Source organism: Serinus canaria, chromosome 6 (assembly GCF_022539315.1).
Source record: "Serinus canaria isolate serCan28SL12 chromosome 6, serCan2020, whole genome shotgun sequence".
Lineage (NCBI taxonomy): Eukaryota > Metazoa > Chordata > Aves > Passeriformes > Fringillidae > Serinus > Serinus canaria.
The window spans coordinates 25,080,513-25,100,518 of NC_066320.1; the positions used below are offsets into that span (position 1 = coordinate 25,080,513).

The following is a 20,006-nucleotide window of genomic DNA, read 5'->3' on the forward strand; positions in this document are numbered from 1 at the left end:
CCGGCGTGACCAGCATCAGCCCAGCGCTGCTGCGGGCTCGCCGTGGCCACACAGCCCCCTGCTCTGCTCGCAGTTCGGAATTATCTCCATCCTGTGCTTGTCTTAGGGAGGAGGAAATTCAAGATTGCTGCCTCGAACTTTAGGCTCCAGAAATGAGGATTTACGATGGGCCTTTTGGGAGTTTGTTCCTCGGTGTTGGTCAGTTTTCATCTCGCATTAAAAAGCTTATTTAGGAATTCAGAGCGGAGTTATCAGTCAGTGTTCACTGCAGACTTCAGGGCAGGCAGTGTCTGCATGGCTGAACGATGGATTTTGGCAGGGAAGCCTCGGAGTGGCTCTGTAAGGAGGGGTGAGCATGCCTCAAAAGCAACACCGCGGTCGTGGAGGTGGATTGCCTCTGTTTCTGTCTCAGCATTGTATTTTTCAGGCAGGTTGAGCCTGAATCTGCTGGTTTTCATTCACATGTCCTGGACTCGTGTCTGGAGGGTAGTGATGTGATACCAAGCAGAGGTAAAATGTGTAGGCATGTGCCTCATCTGCGTAGTTCCACTATGTGGAGGAGTTAAGTTTAAAAAAAACAAACAGATAAAATCAATGGCAATGAATATCTGGGCCAAAAAATGAATGGCCAAGGGTTATAAAAGCATGAATGTATGGAATTGCTGAATTGTGTGGGAGAAGTTGCTGCTTAAATGAGTTTTGGTACCAGAGGAATGAAACTGACAAATGTAACCTCAGCCTTTCAAAGAGTGCCTTGGCGTGCCTGGGGCAGCTGTCTCGCTTACCTTCTGGTCCAGTTGCTGATGACTGGAGTGAAGCACAGGTGTGGCAGAAGCATGGCTGTGTGTGATCTGCTGGGAGGGGATGGTGGTGGCTTTTGGGGGGAGTGGTGCAAGACAGGGCAGGTTCTGCATGTGTCTGCTTTGACAGCAGTTCTGCTGTGAGAGACTCCCTTTTGCCTCCCTGCCAGGGTTTGTCTTGGACCGGGGAGTTCTCAGGGCTACACACCCGGTCACTTCAGTTGCCTTGCTGGCTGGAAGCTGTGTGTGAACAAACTGTACAAACCTCCTTGGTGGCATCCAGTCCTTGCAGGGAAAGAAAGTGTCAGCCCAGGGGACAGCCTGAGCTCTTAGGCTGTTATCAGACAAGCTCCTCAATGCTGATTTGAGTAAGAAGTGTGTGTATTTCTCAATGAAACAAAATGATAATTGTGTAACTAGTAGAGTATAGCAGTTTTAACTTTAGATGTTGTCATGTTAATGCTTTTAGTATTAGATGCATTATTTCTCAGAAGATATTATTACTTGAGTTTAATTTTTGCTGGAAGAATGTGAAGTCCCAGGCAGGAAGGGGTGGGCTGCTTAGGGGTTGAGTGTTTAATGATAGAGGTTAGTGCACGATGATGATGATGATTAAGCACGTCCTTAATTCCTGACCAATAGATGGAGTGCTGCTGTGCTTTAGGATATCTGGGGATTTAATGGCCTCTTGGTTAAATCAGTCATTATCCTTGACTCTTGCCTGAGGATTGAGGCAGCTGACATTATTTAAGGGAAAGGTGATTTTAGGGTGGTGGATTCAAGCTGCCATGTGCCCCACAATGATCTAACCCAAAGAGAAGGTCCAGGGGGTGCCTCTGCCCCACCCAGGCTTTGCAGTGCTTGCAGGGTGGTTGGACTGGAGCTATCTGGGGGAACGGGGCAGTTTCACTGCCTTGGCCAGCAAGGTGTTCTGCAGCCCCAGTAGTGACCCTTTGCTGGTTATGAAATGAGCTGGTGGACAGGGCTGGCTGAGCCCAGCTGGGCTCGGTGTAACTGTGCTGGAACAGTCCCTGTTGCATGTGATGTTAGAGGTGACATTGCACACAGAGGCCGCCTGCTTTTGTTCAGCTCCACTTGTTAGAGGCCAAATGACCTGGCATAAGACTCTATTTGCTGTGAAAATTATGAGAAATTAACATGTAAGAGTGAAAATCGTGAGAAATTAACATGTGAGAGGCGAGAAATGAAAACTGTTTTAAGAAAGGCCGGCATTAGTTTGTTTCCTTTTGTAGGGAAATGTTTTACAGATCAAGAACTGAACTGAAAGAAGGCAAAAGGCTGCTGGTTTTTCCCTTGTTAAAGTCATCATTGCCAGTTAAAACTGCAGTGCTGTCATTGCTGTGCTGTGGATGGTGCTGGAATGATAATGCTTAAAAAAACCAATTTTAATTTAGGGGAATAACTTTCTTCACTTCGAGATGGTGCATAAAATTGCCTTTTTGCTAGTGCTTTTTAAACTGGATATAAATTCTAGTTTCCTTTAAAAATGTCCTGTAACTTTAGCAGCCATAGTAACCTCTGGCTATTATTTCCCTTGTAAATCAATTTTGCATTTTCATAGTGCTGCTGCTTCAAAAACTGAGTTGGTCATTGTTTTGGTATTGACTTAGAGAATGCAATCTATATTTTTTAATGGCATTGCTTCCCCTTACATCACAGGCTTTTCTTCAAGCTGTATTTTGAAATGCCTGTTGCCATATGAGACATGGTGGTGTGGCTTCTGGTAGGATTCTTGGGGGTTAGTTGTCTTTTGTGTAGTGTTTTTTGGCAGATGAAGATGAATAGAAGCTACTTGACCCTTGGGGAACAAGTAGTAACTTACTCATTGTGTGTTAATATTAGTTCTGTTTGCCCACAGAGTCTACTCTGCTTCTATACTGAGTCACTTGACAGGTGGGAAAACACTTTTGTTTCTTTTCTGTACTCAAGATAACACATGTCATTGTACATCTTCACAAATGGGATTGTAAGGTATTTCATTTAAAGATATCCTAGCAAGTACGCGGCTTTTTTGCAGATAATTTATGATCCAGATTATTAATGAAGAGAAACAAATTTTATTTGGTTAGATAAGAAAGTATGTTCAGTTATGGCATGCTCTTAATCTGGGCTGGTGGCAGAGGGATGGCAGTTCAAAAGTGCAGAGTAAACTGGAAAATGTTGACTACTAAAAACTTGACATTTTCTACAGATTCGTTGAGAAGTTGTATAGTGGGAAAAAGCTTGAGAGCATCAGGCCTCAGTGGGAAGGTGATGGCTCCAGGTGTTGTATTGCCCCCTGGATCTTTACAGTCTGGTGAATGTGATGTAGGTATCTGTTTATTTAGGACTCTGGGAGCATACTAAACATCGTTTGTGTCTTATGGTAGTAATGTCAATTCCGCTCGACAAGGATGCAATCAGCTGTTACAAAGTGCTAATTAGGGAAATATTCTAATAGCCTCATTCATTGTTCTCGTCTGTTAAACTGTTGTGGTCTTGGCTAGGAACAAACTCTTTTCTTCACTCGCATTGTCTAGCTTGTTAAAATCCAAGTGACATCAAAGCAGGAGGCAGTTTCATGTGAGTCAGCAGGCTGAGGTGAAGATCCGTAAGTCACAGGCTGGTGTGAGAGCTGGGGCTTGCTTTGTAGCATTTCACGTTGTGTTTCTTGACCCACAGCAGCTAACAGCTGGTAAATCCCTTCTCCCCTGTGCAGCTGGAATCCCCTGAAGTTACTTCTGCAGCTGAAGTACGTAGCAGCCCTGAGCAGCACGGAGTTGAGAGCAGTTTGCTGCTGTTCCCATTGTTGCTGTGCTGCCCTGAACGAGTACCTGGTGTTACTGCAGCACTTCAGCCAAGGGCTGACCTCTGCTCTGTTGGCCAAAGAGGATTCATTGAATTGCTTTGAAAATCTCTGCTTGTTGTCTTCATCTATACCTATAATAACTGATCTCAAACTTTTTTTTAAATGCATATATTCAATTGTTTAAATGATACGGGAGTTTCGTTGTTTTGCTTTTGTTTGACTTTTTTTTTCATGTAGAAAACAAGTATCCCTCTGCATGTCATCCATTGCTATTACACTAAACACAGCCTAGGTTAGAGGCCAGGTGGAGCTGCATATTCTGTTTGCAAATGCACAGTAAATGTCAGCCCTGGAAGGACACCTGTGTATGTTCTGATGGTAAATAGAGTGCAAAATAGGAAAGCTTACTTGATGGGTAAAGCTCAATACAGTCAAAACAAGGAAGGAAAAATATAATTGTAAGTATATATTATATTTCCCCCTACAAATGTGGACCAGTTGTCTTTTGGGGTTTTTTTGGACAGCTCTAGAAGTCTTGGCAGAATGCTGTGGGAGCAGTTTGGTACTGAAGTTGTCTGTGTGATTCAATTAAATAGTTTCTAGAGCAGTGTAAATTATAAATTGGCTGGGTTCAAAGAGATTGCTGGTATTAATGTAAGTCATTTCATATAATCCAGAATCCCAGTACTGTCTTAACAATCCATATGATGTTTTAGTCTTTATGGATGTATATACAAAAAACCTCTGTATTTATAAAGAGCATCGCTAAGGCCACAAAGTCAAGTGTTTGAAAGCTGGGTAGTGCTTTCCAAAGAAAATATCCTCAATTTAAAAATTAAATTACAGCGTTGGAAAGTACACTTAGGAGCCCTGATGTCAGAAAGAGAGAAGTGGTTTGGCTCAGATGCTTCAGATCTAGCAGACACTTAGCAGAGGCAACCTTCAGCCTAATATGAAAAATTAGGTGAAATTGAAAATAGAATTTTGGGACGGAAACAGTGGACAATACTAGGCAGTGCATCCAGCTCTGTCTAGAACTGAATACAATAACTTGAAAGTACTGACCTCACAAGTACCTCTGTTTTTTCCTGACTCAGATACACAACCATTTTTAGGAGTGCTAATGAATTGTATAACAATTCCTCCAGGCTCCTGATCAATGCTAAAACAGAAGTAAAACACAATTTAAGCAAGCTGCCTTTCAATATTATTTAAATTATTGCTACACACCAGGCAACATAACATATTTGCTGTGTATCCTAAACCACCAAAACCTAACCTATTTTTTTTTTTTCTGGGAACATACAGACTTTATACAGTATTTGATGGTGTGCCCTGTGGAAGGTCAGATCAAGTGTTCTCAAATTATTATTTTCAGCTGTATTGACTACAGTTCTTTGAAGGTGCTGAGATTTAGGGTGTAAGAACTTGTATGTGAAAATGATACCTGGCATGCCTATGCTACATTTGCCTATGTAGCTTTCCTGATACAGCATTACTGCAATAATAAATGAATACCTAGTTCAATATGTATTTCTGTTACTGTGTTTAAATTGTGATAGTACCCACAAAAAGCCCATCATCCTGTTTCAGATCTTGATTGCAGATGAAGCTTTGCAGTAAATACCTGGCTAAGGGATAATTGTCTTTGTAGTGTTCACAGTTAATTTGTGCAATTTCTGGCTTTCAATTGCAACTGTCTTTAAATGCCTAAATATGTCTAAATATATAGGCAAAGGCAAAATGCTTCTGATAACTCTAATGCTCTTGGACCCAGCCATAAGGGCAGAAGACAAAGATGTTCATGGTCTTTAACTCACCCACTAAAGAGAAGCTGTGCCTCACTAGGGCCAACTGTGTATTTTCAGGCCAAAGTTTGTGTAACTTTCTTATTCCTAAAGTTACTGAAGTTGTAAAAGCATTTGTGGGTATGTGTTAATTTTTTTTTTTCCCATTCCCATCAGTGGGCATACTACTGAATACAAATGAGATTTCGTACTGATGTGCTGATTGGAATGGGTTGGCTGTGCAGAGCTGTTTGTCTTTGACACGTAGCTGACTTGGCATTCACAGGACACGTGCATGTTCTGTGTTAAATGGCTTAAGGACTGGAGTGACACAGTTGGAGAGCTTGGCAGATAGCTCTGTGCGTGCATGATTTGGAACAAAAAACTCCATCTTCTGAGACAAACTGTCCAAAGTAGATCTCTCAGTCAAAATTTCATAAATATTTTTATTGCAGAGATTTAATTCTGTGCATCTCAAGAAGAAAAAAGGACTTGTGACGCATGTTTTAATAATGTTTAGTGCAATGTTTTGTAAAGCCAAGTATGTCTGTAACCAGCAAAGTCATCTTTGGGTGTTTGTTTTGTTCCTTATCAACCTGATCAAAATTATGGGTCTGGTATGGAGCAGGAAAAAAAATCAGAACAATTTGCAAATACATTGAAATTTATGGTTTTTTAAGATAAATAAATGAACCCAAGACAAAAGCAGAAACCAAACCAAGTGGTCTGGCAGTCAGGTTCCCCCCTCCATTTTTTTACTCTGTTTCAAACTTTGTTTAAATACTTCTGCAGCATGCAGGGAGATTGAATACATCTGTGTAGTGCTAGCAGGAGAGAGTCTGTGCTCCAAAACAGGTTAGTTCAAAAAAAAAGGAAAAAAAAGAAAATCTTGAAATGAATCCAGGTAGCTTCCTAGTTAAAACGTATCAAATAACATGAAGTATGTGAACTCAAGACAACTCTGTTTAACTATATAAAACATTCAAGCTGTAAAGCATCAGGAGGTTTTTTTTATAGGTGCCTGGATAATTTGCCCTGAGGTGGCAGGGGGGCAGATTGGGTTGGTTCCCTTTTTATATCAGATGTTTTCCTGTGAGCCAAGAACTTGGGGAGAAACTGAAATACTGCTTCCTCTTTAAAGGGTTGTTGCATATGCATAATGCTCTTTGTGTGTGTTTGCTTAAACTTCGATGTTTTTTAAGATCTGTGCCCCTCGTTTTAACATGTCCTAAGATAGCTCCTGGTTAAAGGCTGGATTTCAAAGACTGCTTAATTCTTCTCAAGCACCACACCATTCAAAATGGAAACCTTGCTGTCTGGTCAGCAGAAAGTGTTCTTTTTCCTTGCCATTCCTAACGTGAGTGTTTCATTGCATGTCAGTGCTTCTAATCAAATCAAGTGGCAGTTAATGTGTTGCCTGGTGGGATCCTGTGTCCTTCAAAGAAGTATCTTAAGCCTGAAAGTCTCCAGTTGCCTGGATCAAGGCACTGTCTCTCAAGTGATGGACCCAAAGTGTCCGATGGAGGCTGTTAAATGTGGTTATTTCCTCTGTACCAGAGAGGTGTCATCCAGCAAGGGTGGTCAACACTTCAGTCCAGTGTTTTGGGAAATCTTTGCTTAGGCGTGGAGATTTCCATCTGAGGAGACATTTGGCACACAGAAGAGACCTTGGGGTGAAAGGGGGAAATGGGGACAGGAGGCAGGAGCACTCTGCTTGGCCAGCAGGAGCCCAGGCTCTTCCAGTGCCAGCAGCTTGATCTGCCTGCTCCTTTCCTAGAGCTGCAGGAGCAGACAGCCTAGGCCATGTGTATCAGCAGAGCAATGTGTGCATGGTCCCTTTCCAAGGACCTTGAGTGCTGTATGGCACTTGTCACCGAGCTGTGAACTGTTTCACAGGAGCCCACGAGACAGACTGAAATATATTGGTCTTATTGTCCCAATACTTGTCTTAGGAGATTCTATCTCTCCCCTGGAGAAATGGTCAGTTTCCTTGTTAAAAAGGGTTGGAATTCTCCCCTTTATGGGAAAAATATTTAAAAATTAAAACAAAAAACTCCCACATGTATTGCTTCCTTTCCTTTTAATATTAGCTAGTATATTACATAAAACTAATGAACGTGCAATGTTGATTAAAAAGAATTGTCTAATGGTGAGAGTAAGAATAAAAATTTATTTATAGCCCGGGCTAGCCTTTAACAAGAGAAAATAGCTTGAGGTATAGCATGTAACACTAGTGTCTGGCTACTATCAAACATGCTGCAAATATATAGTAACAGATATTGTGGGCAGTAAATTTGTCTTTGTAGTAGAAACCTGATGTTGTTGCTATTCCCAGGGGCTAAGTTGAATTACATTATTACTGAGGCTGAGCTAACAGAGCTTTGCTTATAGTATACATACAGACAAGGCGGTTCTTCACAGAGAGGTGACCTCTGCCATATTTTGGTTTCAGATTTCACAGGGACCCATTTCAAAGTTTTCTTGCTTCAGTCCACACCCTGCTGGTAGCTAGCTATAAAACTCTCTTTGAAGTAAGTAAAAAAAAAAAAAAAAAAAAAGTCTGTCGTTTATTACTTTAATAAAGTCAGATAAAGGTCATTTGTTTACTCATTTTGTGATATACACTGCTGCCACTGTTCCTTGTCAATATAAGTGATACTTGAAAGATAGAACTAAAGCTACAAAATTACTGGTTGCAGTGTGCAAATACATAGTGTAAGTAATTATCTTTTTTATGGGTCTTTTGTTTATTAGTTAACTTGGAGAATGTGCATGAGCATATATTTGTGCTAGGGAAGCTATTATGGGTGACATAGCATAATGTAGTGTACTCCCTTCAAGGTTATTCCACCCTCTCTCTAAACTTTTTTTGTGTTTCTCTCTCTCTCTCTCTCCAAAACCAATTTAAAGAGCCAAATTAAAGCCCTGTAATCCTATTTAGGAGCCCTGTCGAATAAGAAGTCTGCATGTCACTGTTCCAATAAATATAATCACCTCTTTAGTGCAGGCACTCCTCTCTAGGACAGATTTCCATCCGATTGAAATATTTGGGTTGTACATTACAACCAAGTTCAAGGGGTTCCCCTGCTCTTCCCTCCTGGCCCTGTGGTCCTGCCTCATCCTCTCTTGTGTAAGCCCTGCTGCTTGCTGAACTTGTGCAATTTGCTGTGAATTGCAGCAGAAAAGCTCCTCTCCCCCCTCTGGCTGCATTAACTCTCTTTAAGAAGTTGAATTAACTCAAGAGAGGGTTGAGTGAGAACTGGGTGTGTACAAGGTGTCAAAGGCAATGGGGAGAAGCAGGGAAAAGGGGGGGTGAGAAGGCTCCAGGTAGATTCCAGCCCCTTAATCCTGGTGAGGTGATGCTCTGCAGCCGGGCACTGCCTGCAGCACTGGGAGGAGTCCCTGAGCCGGGTCCTCTGCAAGGGAGCTGCGAGGTGAGAGAGCAAGAATGCTCAAATAATTTCTCTGGGCTTTGAGATGTAATGTAGCAGCCCCCAGACTGCGAGGTTCCCCCTTAACCCCTCCCAGTGCTCTCAGAATCTAAGGGGGAGCTGTCATGTTTAAAGGCGGATTCTGGGATAAATGCAATGTTTTGGCAAAACTAGATCATTTCAATAATATTTTAATTAAAATAATCTTGGCATGCTAGGCATATCCCAGCTCTGTGTGACTGCCAGTGGGTGCCAATCCTGTGTGGTGTGCTGGTCTTGGGCACTTGGTGTTGCTTTCCATGGTAGCCTTCCCTTGCCTCCAGAGCCTGCAGTGTCCATGCATAGCACAAGATGCACAACTAAATTTTCTATAGTAAAATTCAAAGGTTTGCACTACTGAGTAGTGTATGGCATTGCTTCTCTTGCTTTTTCTTTATTTCATGACTTATGTGTAAGAAGTGGAGGCTAAATACTGCCATAGGAGAACTTTATTGCATCAAGTAGGCCACACTGTCTATATGTATAGAACAAATTCTTTCTTTGGTGAGAGGGAAGGGTGGGGCTGCTCTTGGTTCTAGTAATGAACTTCTGCATATGTTTACAAGATAAGTTTATATATTAAGAATTCAGAATTCTATTGAAGAAAATGTATACAAATAAGTTGCTTAGCATATCTCAGTGAGCCACCCAAAATGCTAATTCTAGCTGGCAGCCTCTTACGTGCCTTTCACAATGGCATCGCCTCTCTTCTCCTTCCATCCAGGTTCTCATCAGTTAAAGAATGTGTAAGAAAACCTGGCAGAAGGATTTTAGGAGTGTAATGCTGAGCCCCTAACAGCAGAAAGCTCTTTGCTGCTGGAGTTGACTGAAATTGTTCCAGTGCTTTTCTGTGCAGGTGGTGGGTGATAGAAGCTCTCAGTGTGAACAGCTGTCCTGCAGATAGCACTTTATTGTCCCCAGTGCCAGGTCCTCCCAGCTTTCTCCTGCACTTCTCTTCTCCTTTTTTCTCTTCTTCTAGCTGCAGAGAAGGATTGTCTTCCAAAGTTTGCATTTGCTCTGTTTCATATGATATGTAGGCCTCAGTGTAGAGACTTAAGGAGTCTTATCAAAGTAATACTGGCTCAGTCAGAGTAAAGATGCTTTAGTTGAACAGACTATGGCTGTGTTTAAAAATAACTGCTCTAGCTGTGTCAGCGTGTTGGACGACCTGATACTGCAACAGAAAGAGCCTCTGAAAATTACTTTGCCTGTTGCAGTATTGCCCCAGTGTGAACTTGGTTTCTGTTGGTGGCATTTCAGTGTTAGATAAACCAAAACGGAGCCCCCGAAATTTAAAAGTGAGCAGCCAAATGGCTTCAGAGAGACCTTGTTGTAGTGGGCACCTTTTGAATGCACAAACAGGAGTAGCAGCAGTTTTGCTCTTGTTCACACTGAAAACAGCAGTGCCTGGGTTTGGGTTCAAGCACCACCCTCATTTAAGGTCTGTTAGTTTTGGGTTCTCAGCTGTTGGTAGTAAAAAGGTGGTGTGGGTATCTCCCAGCCTGAGATCTGTGTGTGACTGCCATGCTTGCCCACATGTTGCTTTCTTGTAACAGTATAGTGTGTGGAGGGGCTTTCTAGCAATTCCTGTGCAATTGTCTCATTTTGCCCCAGCCCTGGTGTGTCTCTGACTTCTGCTGCCTTTCTGAAGACTCATTTAAAGCTTTGATGTTGTTAAAAACTTTGGGAGAACTTTTCATGAGAACTTTTTGAAAATGCTTGGTGTATCTGATGTTTATTCTGTGTTTTACAGTTCTTGTCACGTGTGGGTTTTCTGTCCCTTTTTTTTTCTTGGCAAGGAAGACAGTATTACATTCTTGTACCAAGAGGAAGAGTATTAAGCCTACTCATAAAAAGAAGATTTATTATTAAATGTAGTTTTTCATTTTGTCCATTGGAAATTAAGGTTTTTTTCAACTCTAACCATACCCAGATTACTGGCTTCATTCATACAGTCGTTGTATCAAGTTTGGATGCTGTCTTTGTTGAATTATGGCTCCTGAGGGTTTTCTGTTACAGAGGTTTCTTCAGTCAGGGGAAGTGAGGGTATAATAAAGAGGATTCAAGGACTGGACACAATGATTCCATATAACTGAAACAAACAATGCCAGATTTGGCTGATGTTGGATTTTCCATCAAACTTTTTTATTGGCGTTCATTCATTTTACTTAAGCAGAGTTTAAAATCGAGGCAGTTTGAGTGCCTGAAGGAACTGAGAGACCAATAGCAGATGATTTGGGCAATACTTTTAATTATATCCTATCTTTGTGCATCTATTTTGACTTCTGGCTTACTCAGGAAGTTGCCTTGATTCAAATGCCATTAGAGCAGTAAATCCAACAGGAGACATCCAGATTCACTGAAAGGACTATCACCAAAACCAGTGTAACAGACCTGACTGTGCCTGGGGTTTCTGAAACACTGATTCTAAGCTTTGAGCTCATGCTTAGTGAGAAGCAGTGCTGTTTTCTGGCAGAGTGAGTACCTGACCTTCATTTCTGTAGCCTCTCACTTGCTACAACTCCCTTAGCTGTTATTGGTATATTTTATGTTTTACTACACTTATAAAACGTTATTAACTGTAATATGCTAAAATAGGGATAAAATAATCAGAATACACTTCAGGATGCAAGCAAAATTGCTGTGAGATTCTATAAATAAATGACTGCCAGCCAGAAATACAGCGTAAGGGTATGCTGGTAGCTCTCTCTCTTTCTCATGTTGAGCACTGCCAGAAGGGGAATGATGCTGAATCTGTTTTTCACTGCCTCTGCTGTACCAGAACATTGGTCCTTCAGGGTAGAGAGTGTGCACTACTGCAGTTTTCTGCAGATATTTCTCAAGGAGAGAGTGGAGGAGAAAAAAACGTAGCAGTAGTTTTGACATTTACAAGCTAAGAGATACTACATAAAGCTGAAGTTGAAAATGTAGCTGTTGTTTAAATGTCCTTTTAATCATTTTAGAATGCCTTGGGGTGTTTTCCCCTACTCTTATTCTCAAAAACTTCTGTGTCTTTGCTCATTGGTGAAATTGGACGCAATGGTTGATGGCCAGTACACAAAACTCTTTCCTCTTCCTGTCTTTTTCTGCATATGCTCTTCAATGTACCTTATCCAATTCTTTATTCACAGAAATCTAGGAGGAGCTTTCCTAATGCTCTTTCACTTCTTAGGGTTCAATTGCATAACTTTAAGTTCTGTTCCTGCGTCTTTTCTTTAGTAGCTTGGAAGTAAAAATGGGAAAAATGAAAGCCCTTGCAGTGACCTAACATGTAGCACTTTGGAAGATGAAAACTAGATTCATCATGGGGCAAAAAGCTGTATGTGATTTGAGATTAGCACTTGCAGTGCATCATCCTTGTGCATTGTGGTCAAATTCATTGGACACAGTGTTTTTAGTCTTTTTATGCAATATGTGGTAAAGGAGGATTCTGCTTGATGAAAGAAAGAAGGCAAGCTGACAGAAGGAGTAAAACTACATATTGCCCCAAGGATAAAATTTTAGAAATATTTCTCTGGATTCCAGCAATGGGCATTACGTAAGAAAGAAAAAAAGTCTGCCCTGAAGTGCCTAAGTTATTGAAGCATTTGTAAAAATGGGATTTGTCTGTCCAGAAATTTTTTGCAATGTCTACTTCTGACCAGAGGTGACACAAGTACAGATGCTTTATAAAATCCTACTCATCTACAGAAACCTGTGGGTTTTGAGGCTGCAAGGTTGTGTAACTCGATGTGGAAAACATAAAAGGTTGCAGCTGATTTCTTAGAATTATTTATTTACCTTGCAGTTGTGTGAAATTAAGTTTCCTGAGAGGTCTGAGTGATGTTTTTTACTGGAAGATAATCTGATCTTGTAGTTGTTTGTTCTTTGTGGTAAACTGAACTAGCACAAATGACCAGAAGTGTGCAATTGGGCAGCTCTCTAATGACAGTGCTCTCTTTGGTGTATTTGACAGATCAGCATTGAGGAGTGGTGGCTGTAAAAGCAGAAAGGAGAATTGTCATCACTGTGAGATGCAAAGACTTCCTTGTAGCATCTTATGGGGAGGAATTTGCACTGGACTCAGACCCACAGGCAGACCCAGGATGTTCTCTCGAGCCACAGCTCTTTCTTTGGCTCAGCCCTTAAGGGAGCAGAAAGGCAGGAGGTATTCACAGCATTATTTGTGGCCAGCCAAGGCTTTCCCCTTAATCACATTCCTGCTTTGAATTGCTGTTTGGAGAACACTCTAAGGATGCTGGAAGCCTTAAAACAAGGCAAACTCCAGTTGGGCTTGGCTGGCTAATTAAGGTGCCCCAGCAGAGCAGTGAACAGCACAGTGGGGTTGTTATTCCTGCACACAGATTCTTGGTACAAGGGGCCTGGATCTGTGGGTCCTCTCAGCTCTGTGCAGATAACAACCAAGTAATTACTCTGTTAATTCTCAGCTCGTTATTCAGATTGCTGTTATATTTAAATATTCTGTCTGCATTTTGGCTTAATCTCTGAGAAGACTTGGGTTTTGAGTTGTTTTTTTTTTTCCCCAATTTTTTTAACACAAGCTGTGTAAGTGCTGCAGTATGTTATTTTTCTCCTTTTAAGATATTTTATCCCATAGTGATGTGACAGCTGTTCATATTCACCCATCTTGGCACCAGTTAAACCCTTCATGTGAAGAAGTTGGCAGCTAGTAGACGAGTGAGAGTTTTGCCATTGATTCATTAATGTGTCCAGAAACCACCTGTAAGGTTTTGGGTTCTCAAGCAATTCTAATTATTTGTCTTGTCTCTGAAGAAAATAAAAAATACACACACATCCTCATTTGTTTCTTCTACCCCCATCCATAGGTAGGCTTCTCAAATTGGGGTTTCTTTTATGTTTAAAGAAAAGGCTTTGCTAGCAAGGCTTCTGTTATAAATAGTAGGTGAGTGCACCTACACATCAGGGCTCTCTTTTTAAGTGTGGCTGTAGCAGTTGAAGTTGGGAGGTAATTTTTGACTGCTCTGCAGATAGACTGCATGTGGGCAGAGCCACCAAAGTAGCTGGAAACACTTGGGGGAGAGCACAGCTGAGCTTCAGAGCCTGGGCAGTTCAGCAGCCTCTCTCACTGAAAGAACCTTTCCTCCTGGAGCAGAACAAGTGCTTTGCTCACCTCTGGGCTCAGAGTTTGTTTATCCATCCTCCCCAGAGCTTCCTCTCTAAACAAGGTGCAACCACACTTTAAATGAACCACCTGATTCCCCTACTAAAACAGTGTTTCTACAAACATGCATATCTATTTAATCCTGTTGAAAGTGATTCTCAAAACAGATGTTTAAAGCTCTTGTTAAAGGTCACTTGGGATGTTTTAAATAGTTGTGTAAAATTCCAGTTGTCCCACCTTCCTGCCTCCAGAAGCAAGTAGCAGTGTACCTGTTAGTTAGAAATTGCCTGGTCGTGAGAGGATTTTACAATTTCACCTCCATTCACATCATCTGACACAGAATTTATTAGGTGGAAGTAGGACTTTCCCCTGATTTGATTTTTATTTTTTGGCTTTTTCATCATTTCATATGACTTTTTTAATACCTTGCCTTAAAGATAATCTAGATTAATCAAATATATGAGCTTTACCAATAAATGTAGATGTTCCTAAGTCCTCTGAAAGAATTAGTTTTATTTTTTAAAGGTCTAATCTAAAGATAATTTGGAGAAAGGGGTTGCTTTCTTTTCAGCTGTTCTCAGTGATGTCACTGTTAGTTAACTAACCCAGCTTTTCAAGTATTTGTGTTCTTTCAATAAGTACATTGCTAAGGGAACAGTCTCAGTAACCACTGAACATGTGGGGGGTTTACTAATTTAACTTCATATGCTCATGGATGTGGAGTGAGAGTAATGATTACAAAAAGAGACAATTTTTCTTAAGCATTGGATTCTCTGTTCATGTGAATAAGAATTTGTCTGATCTAATTCAGGAGAGTGTTTTTTAAGAGGACTACTCTTAATTAATTCAATACTTGGATATCAAATATGGTGAAAATCTCTTGGGTTCAGATGTGGAATGATGCAGTCAGTCTTTCTGTACTATTTCTCTCCTGTTTCGAAAAGAGTTTGAGCTTTATTCTAATTTTCTTGAAGCTCTGGATAGGATTTTATAAACCAACAAGCATGAAACTGTGGAGTTTTTATTCAGACTTTACTGATTTTGAATTTAAAACTTTTCTGTCGTTTTTGTTCTTTTTCTTGGTTCCTCAGGGTTTTATCAAAATTAAACAACCTTCTATATCCTAAGCAATCCTATAGTATACCAATTAAATCTTTATTTTATATTTTAATTGCCTTACTGAGAGCTCTCTAAATTTGTAAGAGATTTCAAGGATGATATTATTAATCAAAAACTTTGGTATATATCAGCTGACTTTTAATTTTCTTTTCTTAAAACACTACAAATAGTTGCTTAGAGTATCTACAGTTTCCACAGTTCTGCAAGCAGAGTTGTAGTAACTATTTTTGCACTTTGAAAATCAAATTCCAAGTCAGGTGCAGTGCCAGCTAAGTATTGTTGTAGCAAGGAAACTCAGTCTAGACTTGGTTGTAACCTGCATTGTTGCCTTCTCACAGCTGGTAATGCAGTGAGCTGCTGCAGAGCAGGCTTTCCCTAGTAGATGCTCTGGTTTTTTCTAAGGGTGTACTTGAATTATTTTTTGGTGGATTTGTGAAAGGGGAGGCCGTGCAACTTTTCAAGTTGTATCAAATGCATGCATTTTCTTTGTGAGTTAGGAGACTTAGAGAAAAACACAGAAAATAGGTGAAAGTCACATTGAGAGAATTTTTCCTTAAACACTGGGTTCAGGATGTAGGCCACATCTGCAATCATGTTTTTAGAAATGAGTCCATATTAAATGGATTCTCTGCCAACAACATCTGGTTGCACTTTATGTACGTGTTTTCTTTCATAGAGAAAGCAAACCATATGACATAACCCTAGCCAGATAAAATGATTGTTTATAATACTTTGTTTATTTATATAGCACCACAAGATGAAATACATCTTCATCTGAAAAACCTTGCAGCAGATTGCCAAGGTGAGCAGATGAAACTGCATTTCCAGATGGCTGGTTTGGGGCACTGTGTTGTGTGGTTTATAAGCCCTGCTTAAAGGCATATAAAATTAGTAGCTGAATTTGCTAACTGAATGGGGGCTAATAATTCCAGGTGCCTTCATGGGGAGTGTCCCACATCCTGTAGTGGGACTGTGATGCTGGAAGTGCTCCTGATGCTTTGCATGGGGTTAGAATGAGCATTACTGAGCAGTGACAAACCTTCACAGACCCAAAGGACTGGTCATAACTCTATGGCAGTGGCCGCTGCTCTAGGTAAAATTTAAGAGCAGTGATTTGCTGTTATTAAAATGGCCAGCCCTGCAGGTGCTGTGCTGAACATGAATTGTTCAGACTAATTTCAGCAGGCTGATCTTAACTGTGCTCACAGAAGTGGCTTCTTTGCTTACAAAACAAGCTGTGTGTGGGGCTGGTAGTGGTCCAGCCTGGACTCACTTCCTGAGTCCTGTTTGCCAACGAGCCAAAAGATAAGAATTGGAAATACCTTGCAGACATCAGAGGTGTGATATCCTGAATGAAAAAGTGTTGGGCTGCCCCTGGGAGCAGGGGAGGCTCCCCAGTGGGGTTTCAGCTGCTGTAATCCCAAAAAGATCTCCTCAGCACGTGCCTGCCCAGGTATTGAAGGGTGTCAGCTCTGTCTTTGTCACATGAAAGCTGAGCCACCTGCAGCTGTAGAAGAAGCTGGAGATGAAGCTGTGTTTAACTGAGAGTGGATGGTACTGTGCTCCTGAGTCTGAGATATTTGGAAGGAGCACTTTCCACGTAGGCCAGCAGTTATTTCAGAAATAGCTTCATGTATCAAAAGCTTTTCTACCCTGCCAGACTTTGTGTGTCAGTGAGGGACATACTGGGGAGGGAGGCAAATGTCATCTGCTGCAGGGTTTATTTCTTCCCTGAACAGGCTCCTATCAAATGTGCACGAGGAAGGAGCATTTTGACAATTTGTACCCAGATAAAGTATCCTTGTGTGCTTGATGATCTCGACTGAGATCCAGGATGTCTTTAGTTTTGCATTTCTTAACTGATTATTCATACACTAAAGCTGCTTAGAATATGCAGTACTCAACAAGTAATAATTTATTCCACACTTCATTGCAACTGATTAACTTTTCTGTTAACAGCATAACTTCTTATTTTGAGTCAGTCAAAAAAAATTTCAGTGGTTTAGAGTAGATTTTTCTTGCATTACCCAAACAAACCAGAAATTTAAATATTGTGGCTATTAGACCTTTTAAAATAAGCCACCCTAATTAACAGAGCTAAACATGACCTAATTACTTAATGTAATTAACAGAATATCTATTACCTTTTTAGTTGCTAAGCTAAAAGGTTTTTACTCGAGTACAAGCTTTTGCTGTGCATGATGACCCTTTAAAGGCTTTTGGGACTCTGTCCAGCTGGCAGCTTGGCATTGCTGAGCAGATGTGGCTGGTCTCTGGAGAGCTGATCTCTCCTGCTTAGCTTTATTAATTCCTGACATTCATATTGATCTGTGGGTCCAAACAAAAGTAAAGAGTCTCAAGTGGAAGTGGCATAGTGTGTAGCTTCCTGTTGGCCTTTTCCTGCTATTTTTGGGATATATTTTGGTATTTTTAGTCTTAGCAGCTCTTATTTTGTTGTATGTGCATGTGCATGTTTTACTGTTTCTTGGCTTCATAGTCAGTTCTTGGTGATTCATAGAGCATCAAAATGCACAGAAATCATGTTCTCAGCACTTTGGAAGACCTCTCCAAATAATTCTGCATGCTGGTTGTTCACAGGAAGCAAGTGGGCGTGCTGGAAGAGCATTCAAGTTTCCCGAAAGTGCTCATGATCACTGAGGAACTGCTGTGCAGCTCCCTTCTGAGAAGCATTCTTCACTTCTTCCAATTATTTAATAATTAAAATATTGAGGTTGGGAGGAAGTCCATTTTCCTGTAATAAGGGCAGGTATTGTTGAAAAAGCAATTGAAAATGTGTGCTGATGGACTGAAGTTTGGTTTTTCCTGAGATGTACTAATAAGTTTGACAAAAAACTCAAATAGCAAGTGGCAGATTTTTCTTAGTGTGGGGAGAGTTGTAGTCAGATGTTCTGTGCATGGGAAGTCTTTGTGGGCTACCCATCAATGTATTATTATCACAGTAGTAAAATGAAGATTTTTTTTTTTTAATGTTTATCAAATTCAAGAGGAAACATGAGGAGTTTATGAATAAGAGCTGGCATGTAGGAGGTGCTGATCACAGGTGGTGCAGACAGGTTCTGAAGGTCACAGTGAAGCATGCCACTGGGCTGTGGATTCCCTCCTCAGCCACCCTCTGTCACAAATAACCATGGTGATTACTGCAGCAAAGGCTCTGCACTAACACACACTGCTGACCTCATCCCAGGAAACACACAGCACCAGCCAATTTCTGATACAGCTCGGGAAAAACATTTATTTAAATACTTACTGAAAACAGATGTTTGGGAGTTTTGTTGGGGTATATTAAAGCCTTCTAAATTTTTTTTTAAATCCTGTACTGTAATGATAGTAGCTGATAGTTTATACCTTTCCAATCCTTGGTCTCTGAGGCCGTGCTTTGATAATTTCTCCAAGGGAAGCCCTTGCTGGTCAGAAAGTGGATTCAGATTGAGACCACCCAATACTCACTGAGTAGAAGTCACGGCAATATGTGTGTTTTCATTTAGTATAAACATTTTTAACTTAATGACTTCCTGTTTCTAAGGATGAGAATAATCTTGCTTAAAAAAGGAGGAGGAGGAATATTAAAACAGGAAACTTGCATGCATGACTGTCATTTGCTAGCAAGCCTTAGCAAACTTAGGAGAAAGCTCATGAGATGTTTTCATAATTGCAACTTGCAATTCCTGAGGTATTTGTCAAGTAGTTATTCCTAAGTTAATTGTCAAGTTACAAACACACAAACTTGTGCATTTTGCCAGCAGAAATGGACCAAGTAACAAGAGTGTGTTGACTGGAACAGCAAATAAGAAGGATGAGTTCATGTCAGGAAGACAGAAAGGGGAAAATACAGACAGTGTGTTAAGTAGTGTCTTAATAAATGTTACACTGGATAGGAGTTCTGTTTAAGTAGGTAACAGGTCCCTGTTTACATTTTGAAACCTGGTCTGGACAGGCAGATAGTACTATAAAAAAGTAAAAAGAAAAGCTTAGCTAAAACCTCACAATTTGACTTGAATCATTTAAACATTCAACAAATTCAAGCTGAAGGTATCTGTCCTAGATTTGTTCACTTTCCTAACTGAATTTGATGTGCAAGTTCTCAGTGGTACTGCCTTGTAGAAGTAGTGCATGAAAGTGGCTGGTTTTTTTCTTGAGTTTGGCAGTTTCAGCAGTGAAAAAAAGTGAGTTGCAGAGATAGGTAAGGCTTGTGTAAGTTGGCTGATGTGCACATACCCAGGAAATCTTACAATTCTATAGTACTGTTTTATTTTAGACCTGGGTGTGCATTAATTCTGCTGGCCTTCAATGTGTATCTCATGCAGTCTTGCATCACCATTTAATGGAGTGTTCTGTTTGATCAACACATGTTTCCTCCTTCAAAGTAATTTTTGTTGAAGGGATCCAGGTGCGTGCAATAAATGCCTTTAGCCTAAGCTGAGGATCTTGTTAGAAATGCAGCTACTGAGAGGTGACTTTAAAGTTGTGCATTTATTTTCCTGTATTGTTACTTTCATAGATTTTCTTCATACCTTAAAACTAATAGAACTGCAACATGAAATTTAGCATCTTGTATTTATCTGTAAGTGGCAAAAGGTGTTAGAAAGCAAAGCTGGGTGGCAAGTGAAGACTGCTGCACCATACAGACTTTCCTGTTGCACTTAAAACTTTCAGTCGCTGTTAGCCATACTCACTCTGAAATTCGTAATTTTTGATTTCCAGTCTCAATTTCTTAAGCTGTGGAACTGTCTCATTAAAAGCCTAATCTCCCCTTACTAACATTGTCATGGAATAAGGTTTTACACTTGCTGAAATTTTTCTTAATAGCATGGGCAGTGGTACAAGGGATTTTTTAGTAGCAGGCAAAGAGGACAGCAGTGGTTTCCACTGCCTCTCTGG

At 40.6% G+C, this 20,006-nt stretch overlaps 2 protein-coding genes across 7 annotated transcripts in view; both read left to right on the top strand.

Moving 5' to 3' along the window:
• The window catches only part of SMC3 (structural maintenance of chromosomes 3), a 1,169,611-nt gene that overhangs the window by 846,064 nt on the left and 303,541 nt on the right, over nucleotides 1–20,006 (top strand). Inside the window, exon 1 of one of the 5 annotated variants that reach the window (XM_050976248.1) lies at nucleotides 4,048–4,053. The exons of the other annotated variants lie outside the window; for them this stretch is intronic. The gene's annotated coding sequence lies outside the window, so the exon portion shown is untranslated. Of the gene's footprint in view, nucleotides 1–4,047; nucleotides 4,054–20,006 lie in introns of those variants that run through there. 5 annotated transcript variants of the gene reach the window in all.
• The window catches only part of ADD3 (adducin 3), a 90,672-nt gene that overhangs the window by 756 nt on the left and 69,910 nt on the right, over nucleotides 1–20,006 (top strand). The window lies entirely within an intron of this gene.